The following is a 12,819-nucleotide window of genomic DNA, read 5'->3' on the forward strand; positions in this document are numbered from 1 at the left end:
CTTCTTGAATGAATAAATTTTATTTTTATGAATCTCCTTCAGTAAGTCTCCTCTGTGGCCTCAAATATCTCATTTTTTAATATCAAAGAACTGACTTGAATTGGTTCAAAAATCTTAAAAGTTTCCTAAATTCCCAAAGCCATGACAATTGCTTCCTTTATGTCTCAGTGGGCCGAAGCACACATTTCTGTCTAGATTGGCCAGTCAAGAGCTTTTCTTTCTTTCTTCTTCTTTTTTTTCTAAGCCTTGAATGAAATGGTTCTTGAAAATTACATGGACTACTTTCATGCTCCACATTTTTATTCAGAATTTCTTTTTAATTGACTTTTATCATTTTTATTTGTCCCTTTTGTGTCCCCTTATACTTTTCATACAGTATGCTGCCTCACAATGCTGTTTGATGACACTGGCTTAGAAAATAGAAAACAGATTTTTCTTTTCTCCAAAGAAATAGAAAACTTTCCTCTATACTCCAAGGGATATACAGGAAGAATAGAAATATGAATTTGAACTATGACTAAGAGTCAGCATGTACTTTCCTTTCTCTGGAAAAAGAAAAGAAAAAAGCTGGAGAAGTAAAGCTCAGAGGCACGGTTGGGTATGGTTGAGTTAAGTAGACTACATGAAAAATAAAGACTGTCAACAGTCTTATAAAGAAAATGAATTTTGCTCTTTCATGTAAGAAAAAATCCACTCACCTTTATTTTTAAAATATCCTGAGTTGAGATAAACAATATCTATTTTTGCTATTAAAACATTCTATTTCTGTCTGATATTTTTCCCAATTGATAGAAAATTAGAAGAACACTCCTACAGAAATTAGCACTAAAATACAAAAGCACTGTCATAGCTCCTCTTTGATATTATGAATTGACTTTAACCTGATTTGCTCTCTCAATTTCTTAGGTTATTTCTGAATTTTATTTATAGTTTATTAGCATGTTAAATTTTTTTGTGGTTTTGGTTTTGTGTACATATACAACATTTTGGTCATATTAAAAATGAAATAATTGGTATGTGTTTACTACCTCCTGATTTGCTTTCTGTCACTGGCATAAGCCTATTTTACATTGCTGTCAGGCCTACTTAGTTAATAGGATGTGTTAGCCAGTGTTTTCTGTATATACTTCAGTGGCTTTAGAGTTTTGCAGTTCAGCCCACTGCCTTTTTAAATTACTAGGTTAGAGTGGTTTTAGGTTTACAGTGAAATTAAGCAAAAAGTACGGAGTTGCCACATACTGCAACTTCTTCCCCTTCCCCTACCCCATCCCTATAATACACAGTCTGCCTCACCATCGAGATGCCCTGCCCTGAACAACTATAAGCCAATAAACTGGAAAACCTAGAAGAAATGGATAAATTCCTAGATACATACAGTCTACCAAAATCGAATCATGAAGAAACAGAGAATCTTAACAGATCAATGTCAAGTAACAAAATTGAATCAGTAGTGAAATATCTTCCATCAAAGAAAACTCCAGGACCTGATGCCATCACTGCTGAATTCTATCAAACATTTAAAGAAGAACAATCTGAACAGATCATATCCAGTAACAAAACTGAATAAGCAATAAAATACCTCCCATCAAAGAAAAGCCCAGGACCTGATGCCTTCACTGCCACATTGTCTCAAACATTTAACAAACTAATACCAACACTCTGTAAACTATTCCAAAAATTGAAGAGGAAGGAATACTTCCAAACTCAATCTATGAGGACAGTATTACCCTAATACAAAATCAGACAAGGACACAACTAAAGAAGAAACCTACAGGCCAATATCCCTGATGTACATAGATGCGAAAATCTCAACAAAATATTAGCAAGCCAAATTCAACAGCACATTAAAAATGCCATTAACCATGATCAAGTAGGATTCATCCCAGGTATGCAAGAATGATTCGAGACTATGGAAACCTGGCCAGGTGGGGTGGCTCATGCCTGTAATCCCAGCACTCTGGGAGGCCGAGGAGGGTAGATCACCTGAGGTTGGGAGTTTGAGACCACCCTGACCAACATGGAGAAACCCCGTCTCTACTAAAAATACAAAATTAGGTGGGTGTGGTGGTGCACTCCAGCCTGGACAACAAGAGTGAAACTCTGTCTCAAAAAAAAAAAAAAAAAAAAAAAGAATATGGAAACCAATAAACTTGATATATCACATTAACAAAATCAAACACAAAACCCATGTGGTTATTTCAGTAGGCATAGAAAAAGCATTTGGGAAAATTCAGTCTCCCTTTATGATAAGAACTCTCAAAAAATTAGGTATAGAAAAAAATGTACCTCAACATAGTACCATAGCTAACATCATACTGAACAGGGAAAAGTTGAAAACTCTACCTCTAAGATCTAGAACAAGACAAAGATACCTACTTTTACCACTTTCATTCAACATGGTACTGGGAGCCCTAGCCAAAGCAATTAGACAAGAGAAAGAAATAAAGGGCATCCAAATTGGAAAGGAGGAAGTCAGATTGTCCCTGTTTGCAGACAACATAATCTTATTAAAAAAAAAAACCCAAAAGACTCTTCCAAAAACTATTAGAACAAATTTGATAAAGGTACAGGATACAAAATCAACATACCGAAATCAGTAGCATTATATACACCAAAAGTGAACTATATGAAAAAGAAAGCAAGAAGGCAATCCCATTTATAACACCTATAAAAAATACATAGGAGTAAATTCAACCAAGGAGGTGAAAGATCTCTACAATGAAAATTATAAAACATTGATGGAAGAAATTGAATAGGGCACAAATAAATGAAAAGATATTTTATGTACAAGAATTGAAAAAATTAATATTGCTAGAATGTCCATATCACTCAAATAATCTACAGATTTAATGCAATATCTATCAAAATACCAATGACATTCTTCATGGAAATAGAAAATACAATCCTAAAATTTATATGAAAACACAAAAGACTCCAAATTGCCAAAGTAATGTTGGGCAAAAGGATAAAAACCTGGAGGCATCACACTACCTGATGTCAAAATGCACTACAAAGCTATAGTAACCAAACATCCTGCTATAAACATAAAAATAGACACATGGACCAATGGAATAGGAGAGAAAACTCAGAAATAAACACACTGACTTATAGCCAACTGATTTTTGACAAGGCACCAAGAACACACATTGAGGAAAAGACAGTCTCTTCGATAAGTGTTGCTAAAAAACCTAAATATCCACCTGTAAAAGAATGAAGCTAGATCCCTATATCTCACAATCTATAAAAATCAACTCAAAATGGATTAAAGACATAAATGTATGACCCAAAAACTATAAAACTACTAGAAGAAAACATAAACATAGAGGTAATGCTTCATGACATTGATCTGGGTAAGGATTTTTTGGATAAGAATTCGAAAGCACAGGCAACAAAAGAAAACACAGACAAATGGAATTACATTAAATGAAAAAGTTTCTGTACAACAAAGGAAACAATCAAGAGAGTGAAGAGACAACCTAAAAATGGGAGAAAATATTTGCAAACTATGCATTTGCCTAAGAGGAGTTAATATCCAGAATATAAAAGGACTTCAAACAATGCAACAGCAAATAGCAAATAATTTGTTTTTAGGCAGGGCACGGTGGCTCACTCCCATAATCCCAGCACTTTGGGAAGCCAAGGCAGGTGGATCACAAGGTCAGGAGTTCGAGACCAGCCTGGCCAGGGTGGTGAAACCCCGTCTCTACTAAAAATACAAAAATTAGCTGAGCAGGGTAGTAGGTGCCTGTAATCCCAGCTACTCGGGGAGGCTGAGGCAGGAGAATTGCTTGAGACCGGAAGGTGGAGGTTGCAGTGAGCTGAAATCGCACCACTGCACTGTAGCCTGGGTGACAGAGCAAGACTTTGTCTTAAAAAAAAGAAAAAAATTAATTTTAAAAATGAGAAAAAGGCTTGAATAAGTATTTCTTATAAAAAGACATGCAAATTCCTAAGAGATATAGAAAAAAATTCTTAATATCAGTAACATGTTGCTGTTGCTCCACATCCTTGTCATTTTGTGGTATTAGAGCCCATCCCTTAAACATTTTTTTTCTAGTTTATTATGTTAGGATTTTCAGAAAATAATGAAGCCTCAAAAGCTAGAGATCAATTAGTTAATTCTTTTTTCTTTTTAGGAGTGACAGAGAGAGACAGGAAGGGAGAGATGAGAAGGGAGAGGGTGGGATGGGATAAGGAAAGAGTGGAAAGAAATGGGAAGGAAGGAGAGGAGAGGAGACAGATGAGAGAGTTCTTCTTTTCTTTATAGAATTTCTTAGTTCTGAGGTTTCCTTGGTATCTTGTTGATATGATTTAGCTCTGGGTTCTCACCCTAATCTCATCTTGAATTGTAATTCCCTTGTGTTGAGGGAGGGACCTGGTGGGAGGTGATTGAATTATGAGGGTCCTTTCCCCCATGCTGTTCTTATAAAAGTGAGTGAGTCTCATGGAATCTGATGGCTTTATGACTGTTTGGTAGTTTCTCCTTAACTCATGCTTCTCTCTTCTGCCACCTTGTGAAGAAAGTGCCTGCTTCCCCTTCACCTTCCATTTTATTTAAGTCTCCTGAGGCCTCCCAAGCTATGTAGAACTCTGAGTCCATTAAACCTCTTTCCTTTGTAAATTACCCAGTCTGCGGTATTGCTTTATAGCAGTGTGAAAACGTACTAATACACTTGCAGGCCATTCCTGGAAGTAAAAATGTACTCACAACATTAATAACCATGAAGAATAGTTTGAAAAGGATGGGCAATAAACAAATGCCTAGATTTTTAGCTCTATGTAAGCAAAGTTTAATAGCACTTATTTAGCAATATTCAATTAGAACTATATACTTCATGGTACATTTACTTCTTCTACTGTCTATTTTTTTTTTTTTTTTTTTTTTTTTTTGAGACACAGTCTCGCTCTGTAGCCCGGGCTGGAGTGCAGTGGCCGGATCTCAGCTCACTGCAAGCTCCGCCTCCCGGGTTTACGCCATTCTCCTGCCTCAGCCTCCGGAGTAGCTGGGACTACAGGCGCCCGCCACCTCGCCCGGCTAGTTTTTTGTATTTTTTAGTAGAGACGGGGTTTCACAGTGTTAGCCAGGATGGTCTCGAACTCCTGACCTCGTGATCCGCCTGCCTCGGCCTCCCAAAGTGCTGGGATTACAGGCTTGAGCCACTGCGCCCGGCCTACTGTCTATTTTTTACCTTCTACTTTTGTAGCACTCAAATTAGATAAGAGCCTTTCACCATATCTAGTACCACCAATATTCAAGATTGATCTAGATATTCAATATATATATATTGAACCCATTACCTCCCTGTGCATTCTTGACTTCTTGAAAAGTTGCTATTGTCAACATAATTAATAATAATAAACACGTCATTTATCTCACAAACCAAATAATATAAAGCTTTCATTTTGCAATCTCCTTGCAATGTGTATGTATCATTTTTATAGTGCCCAAATTCTAAATTGTACTAATTGGAGGGATTTTGCTAATTGAATTACAAATACTGAGTTGGAAAATTCATGATAGTCAAGGCATCTGTTTCCCATCTGAGGCCCAAATCTAAGCACTGTCTTTAGCAGACTCAAAGGCCCTAACATGCAGAGTGATGCCTATGAACATCCGGAAGCCTTAGAGTTTTCATTTGGTGATTCATAAATACACAAGGGTGTAAAAAGGGGTTCCCATTGGTTCATCAATCAAAGGTGACAATAGCATCTACTTAATTTCTGGCAATAAAAATTAACAAATAAACAAGTTGCTAATAATTTTGTACCATTTTAAATTGGAACAATGCTGAAGTCTCTGTATTGACTGAATGTACACCATGAGTTGGAAGGAAGTCAAGATCAGAGGAGAGGAGGTGGCATGCTAAAGACTTGGATGTTCCAAGTTACTACTCAGCTAAAGAGTAGCATTAGTATTTTAAAGTTTTTAATATTTAAATTATCACATATTGTTTATAGCCACTAATGGTTACTAGTTCAAGTCAGAAGCAAAAGGAATGCAGATGCTAGAATGGAAAACAAAATCAATGAAGACTGAAAAGGTGATAATTCTTTAAATTCACCTAAAGAGGATATTTCCCAGATCTGTGTCTTGCATGTATCAGATCAAATTATTCAAACTTCAATAAATCTCTTACACTTCAAGGAACAATGCTAAAAAGAGAAAATGTATTGTTAATAGATGATTTGGGTTTTTTTGGGTTATATGGGAATAAATATTTTCTGTAACTGCAATGCATTACTTGAACATAAATGTTATTTTTAAAAAGCCTACAATCCTCTCTTCAGAAATATTTTTCAAAATATGTTTTAAAAATAAGTCATAAAATTTAATTTTATGTAAGTATAATCTTAATAACACCATAATGTATACACTAAGTTAACTAAAAATACACGAATACTTTAGGCATGGAAATTTGAAGCTCTAATCAAGGACATGGAAAACAATCTGGAAAAATGGAGTGACATCCCATGCACTTAGATGGAATGACAATATTATAAAAATGTCACTTCTCCCCAAATTAATCTATAAGTTAAGTGCAATTATAAACTTTTCTGTTGGATTTTTGAAGAACTTAATGAAGACCCTCTCAAGTTTATTTGGAAGGATACATATCCATGAACTAAGTTGTCTTTAAGAAGGAATGTACAAGCTTGCCCTCCCAAGTTGCCCTTTCTTTTTTTCTGCACTATATATATGCATATCATATACATATATAAATAGTAAAATATAATAATATGGTTTTGCCTGAAAGAAGCACCTAAAGGTTTTAAGAGTATTTTAAGAAAACCGGTTCACTAGAAGCTTTTAGATGTGATATGTTAAACATAATGGAAAAGAGATAACTTTACATGCACCTCAACTTACAGTCATAGCATGAGCTCTGAAGAACTTTCAGCTGTTCTAATTAGGCAAATACTATTTTGGTCACAAGAATCAGCTTGTATGGTGCCCGTATTTCCTTAGCTAAACTAATAAAGTATCTTTGGTTTGGACTGAGGTCTACTTAGTTTACTGTACCTCTGTTTTCACCTCATTAAACAGTGACAAGCTTGACTTTCACATTTAGGTGTGAATTGCCACAGCTTTGATTTGCTAACTAGGACCTACTCTAAGTGAGAAATTTCACTGAGTGATGTCCCCTGAAGTATCAAGTTCTCACCTAAACTAATGAAGTGCTTAATTAATGAAGCTGCCAATAGCAATTTCTTTTTGTAAAGCATTGTATGCTGTTAGACCATTAACCGCGCTAGAAAATAACCTTGCTTTTTTTTGCACTGGAACCCATTCTCCTCAACAAATAAGTCCACCATTTGAAATTCTTTGCCTTCATAGTTCCTGGCTGAAGGTCACTGAAATAATAGCCTTTGTGGAGTCCTTTTTCTTTTAACCAGGGATTATTTTGTGATTCAAATTGTACTTCATATACAGTGACAGTACTGCTTCTAGGATTTCTAACTAAAGATTGTGGAAGAAATATAAAACAAAGTAACTTTCTCAATAGAAAGCCTTCCTTTCTATTTTTCTGATTAGAAATCAGAAATATATACTTACTATTATGTTTTTAGAATGGGCATTCGGGTTGGACACAGTGACTCACACCTGTAATCCTAATACTTTGGGAGGTCGAGGCAGGAGGATTGCTTGAGGCCAGAAGTTTGAGAAGCTGGGGTAGTACAGTGAGACAACATCTCTAAAAAATAAAAATAAAAATAAAAATAAAGTGGGCATGGCAGTGTGCAACTGTAGTCCTAGCTGCTAGGGAGGCTAAGGTGGGAAAATCACTTGAGCTCAGGAGTTGGGGTTTAATGAGCTATACTTGTGCCACTGCAATCCAGCCTGGGCGACAAAGTGGAAAAAAAGAGAAAAAAAAAAGTGCATTCAGTAAAAATCACACACAAATTTATGAATTTGAGATGTTGTAAAGTATTCCACAATGTATTATAAATATTTTTCCATGTTATTAAAAGTGTTCAGGCCAGGTGCCGTGGTTCACACCTGTAATCCCAGTGCTTTGGGAGGCCAAGGCAGGAGGATCACATGAGCTCAGGAGTTCCAGGCCAGCCTAGGCAACATAGTGAGACCTAGTTGTACTAAAAATTTAAGCAAACAAACAAACAAAATCTAGTTTTGGTGATATTCGGAGGTGGGAGCTACTTGGAGGTGGGAGCTACTCAGGAGGCTGAGATAGGAGGATCACCTGAGACTGGAAACGATTTAGCTATTTTTTTACTCTTGTAATTAATGTTGTAACAAACAATGAAAATGTTTCTTTATGGCCTCTTTACTGAGGTGAACAAAAGAACAAACTGCAGGCTGGATGTGGTGGCTTACACCTATAATCCCAGAACTCTGGGAGGCTGAGGCGGGCGGATCATAAAGTCAGGAGTTCGAGGCCAGCCTGGTCCATATGGTGAAACCCCGTCTACTAAAATTTCAAAAATTAGCCAGGCGTGATGGTGGGAGCCTGTAGTCCCAGCTACTCAGGAGGCTGAGGCAGGAGAATCACTTGAACCTGGGAGGCAGAGATTGTTGTGAGCTGAGATCACGCCACTGCACTCTAGCCTGGGCAACAGAGTGAGACTCTGTCTCAAAAAACAAAACAAAACAAAACAAACAAACAAACACAAAAAACAAAGAACAACCTGAAATGTGCACTATTTGTGGGAATGGGAGACCGTGTTTCTAATTGTAATTGTAGCTATAGCATGTAACTACAATATTTAATAGTTACAAGGAAGCTAGTACTTCATTGGTTTAAGGTGAAACATTATTGATAGACATAGTACATATACCCATTCAGACTCATTTGTAATTTTGCAAGAAATCATTAATCAATCTATCTCTTATTACTTCCTAGCAAGAATGAGGTAGCAGGACATGGAACTGGTAATTATGACTGGAAGAAAGTTCTGGAACATTGGTTGCCCCAAGGTAGATAGGTCAATTAAGTCCTCAAATTGGGACTTTAGGCAGACACAGGAGAAGTAAATGACTGAAATGGAGGATTAGAGGAGCACTTTTGGAAGATAAATGTACATCATAAACCACATGTATAAATAAATCACATCATAATAAAAACTACTTTGTGAATGATTGGAAAATCAAAGAGGCTTTTAACTTAAACATTAGTAACTTTCAATATTGTAAGTTGGTAATATTATGGCCCTAATTAATTTTTAGGATTAAGTCACCTTGCCGGTGTAATAAATATTTGTTCGGTTTGTCAGATGTTAGCTATGGTCTGAACGTTGTTGTCTTCTTAAAATTCATACTTTGGAGCCTAAATCCATTGTGATTGTGGGGCTTTGTTCCCCCAAATTCATTAAGTCATAAGGGCTCTACCCTCTAGTCAAGAAAGTGGGATTGTGCCCTTATAAAAGAGGCCCCACAGAGCTCCCCAGATCCCTCCCCCATGTGAGGATACGCACCAGGGCACCGTCTATGAAGTCCTTACCAGACATCATATCTGCGGGAACCTTGTTCTTGGTTTTCTAACCTCCGGAACTGAGCAGTAAATCTGTTTTTTAATAAATTACCTAGTGTAAGTTATTTTGTTATAACAGCCTAAATGGACCAAGACCTCTTCCCACTCAAATAAATAAACATATATTTAAATATAATATGTATAAAATATGTCATATATATTATTTTACATGTATATAATTTACAAATATATAAATTATACATAAATATATATAATTACATATATATTTAAGAAATTACATATATACTCAGTTTGCAACCATATATGAGTAAGGTGCAAGGTGGCTTTGATAGGAGGAACTCTGTCAAATAGGTGTTCTTAGCTTGTTGGTCCTGGCATCATCGAATATATTTTGACTCAAAAAAAGATTTGACTTTTTGGTATGTAGAGTATTATGTGGGGAATGACTGTCAATGAGTTCTGTGAATAATTTGACTTGGAAAAGGGGAATACTAGAGTTGTTGGTTAAAGTTTGACTTGAAGTTTAGTAAAGTTTATTATTTATATCTGTGACTGGGGAGTAGAATAAAAGATCCATTGTGAAAAATGTGCCTTTCTGGGTCAGCCTGGCTTATTTCACTTAGCATAATGTCCTCCAGGTTCAACTATGATATCACAAATGACAAGATTTCCCTTGTTTTTAAGGCTGAACAGTATTCCATTGTGGTTATATCCCTGAATTTCTTTATTCATCCAATGACAGACACGTAGGTTGCTTTCCTATCTTAGCTGTTCTGAATAATGCTGCAGTGAACATAGGAGTGCAAATATCTCTTTGGTATTCTGATTTCAATGCATTTGAATATATACCCAGAAGGGGAAGTAATGGATCACATAGTAATTCTATTTTTAGTTTTCTGAGGAACCTCTATATTGTTTTCTATGAAGGCTGTATTAATTTATGTTTCACATTTCCCCAGGGGAAATGCACCGCATCCTCACCACATCCTCACCAACATTTGCTACCTTTTATCTTTTTGACAATGGCCATTCAAACAGGTGTGAGGTGGTATCTCATTGTTGATCACATTGTACCCCGTAAAGATATACAGTTATTTGTCAGTTAAAAATCAATTAAAACAAATTTAGTGGCCAGAGAGGAGTAGACAGTATATTGAAAGATAAGTCTGGAAAGAACATTGCTAAGTTTGGAGAAGTGAAGTAAAACATGTTTACTGAGATCCTGCAGGACAATTTTCAAAAGAAGCCTTAAGCCGTGGTAGTGATTGAAGCAATTTGAGGTCCCTCTCTTTCTCCCTCCTTCCTTTCTCCCTTCCCTCCTTTGTCAATACTCCCATATATTGAGGTGTGGGTATAGATCAGTGGATAGTTAAGTCATTTTTCCAGTTTGATTATTTCTCTAGGTAAAATATTTAAGTTCAATAAAGTGTTAAGTTGACACCTTTATCTTTCTGCTGCCCTCAGAGGGTGGAATTTATGAGAGACACAGGCTTTCTCAATCTCAGCATAAAGAGCTGCTCATCACTCATCACTAAGTAGCAATAGGGATTGTGGGGTGGGGGCAGGAGGACGTAAATACTGAGGCTAGGCAGCTGTTGAATTTGCTATACTTACTGAAGACTCTCGGATCTATGGACTTCTGTTTATGCTCCCCCCTGGGAAAGTGTGAGAGTGACTGACTTATATGACGTTTCAGAAAAAGTATTAAAAGAAAAAAACAGCAAATATTGCAGTGGATTCTTCGTTGGAAGTTAGATTTTGTGGATTGTCCCTTTTGTTCAGTAGGATATGCATTTACACATGCATCTTTTTTTTTTTTTTTTTTGAGGCGGAGTCTCGCTCTGTCACCCTGACTGGAGTGCAGTGGCCGGATCTCAGCTCACTGCAAGCTCCGCCTCCCGGGTTTACGCCATTCTCCTGCCTCAGCCTCCGGAGTAGCTGGGACTACAGGCGCCCGCCACCTCACCCGGCTAGTTTTCTTGTATTTTTAGTAGAGACGGGGTTTCACCGTGTTAGCCAGGATGGTCTCGATCTCCTGACCTCGTGATCCGCCCGTCTAGGCCTCCCAAAGTGCTGGGATTACAGGCTTGAGCCACCACGCCCGGCCTACACATGCTTCTAAGCATGTTCCGCTATATCTGTTCCTCTATCTTTCCCCCCTACATTGGAAATTTGTAATGGAAATTGTAATTTATGTTAAAATACAGTCCCTTATTTCATTAGGAGTTGGCAAATGACGACCTAGCTTACTTTCAGTCACTGTCATTTCTTATTTGCTAAAATATTGACCTTTTTCTGAAAAAAATTCAACGAATATTTTAAAAATACCAACAGCTTTAACCTACTATTAGATGTAGAGGTAATAGGAAAATCCCAGGCATGAAATGGAATTTGAGTCTGGCTAGAAATGCATTGATTTCATGTTACTATAACCCAATTAAACCCCCTGTGGCTTGGCAAAGCTGTATCTTGTTGGCGTGGATCTCCTGTGTCCTCCCGCTGCTCCTGGGGATTTCTGTTCATGACACTTATCACCCTGCTTTTTCTGGGAGGACAGGATTTGTGTCTGTCCTGTTCATGTTATGTCACCAGTACCTAGGCAGCATCTAGTCTATAGTAGTGCTCAGTACACATTTATTCAATGAATAGATTTACTACCTTTTAAAAATATATTTCCTGAGCAGAAATTATAACTAAGAAATATCTATAATGGAAGTATACATAAATGTGATGAAAAAGTTTTTTGAATTATGTAAGGATTTGGAAAAAGAGAAACTTATGTGTACACATATGTGTGTGTGTGTGTGTGTGTGTGTGTGTGTGCATATACATCCCTCCCAGATTTATTATATTGTTCAAATGCACATGATAAATAAAAAAATACCTGTCACCTCTCTCCCTCCCCATTTCTCCATCAACTAACCACTGGTATATTAAGGATGACATTGAAGCAGTTACTGATTTAGCTCTGACCTTCTTTCCCTATATCTGTTGTATTATGAGATCTAGCCATTTTCCTTATTAGACAGCCTCCTGAATATTCCATTTCAATATCTTTCTTATTTAGATTTAATATCCAGAATGCTCTCACAAGCAGTTTTTCTACTTAAATATGCTGAACCCTAGAAATTGATGGATGCTTGTGATCTGTATGTCAATGTGAAAAATGAGTGGCACAGCATATTAGGATTTCTACTTATATAAGCTTAAAAGAGCAGTTCACTGTTAACATGTTTGAAAAATATGGTGCCTTCTATAATCAGCATAATCTGTTAATGAGATTGTCAAAAAGGGGTGATTATAATCAAGTTAGTAAATATGTACCACAGTAAATATTTAAGAAATTGAATTTTTATTGTAATTGGAGTTT

The sequence above is a fragment of the Trachypithecus francoisi genome, unplaced genomic scaffold (assembly GCF_009764315.1).
Source record: "Trachypithecus francoisi isolate TF-2019V2 unplaced genomic scaffold, Tfra_2.0 Lachesis_group11, whole genome shotgun sequence".
Lineage (NCBI taxonomy): Eukaryota > Metazoa > Chordata > Mammalia > Primates > Cercopithecidae > Trachypithecus > Trachypithecus francoisi.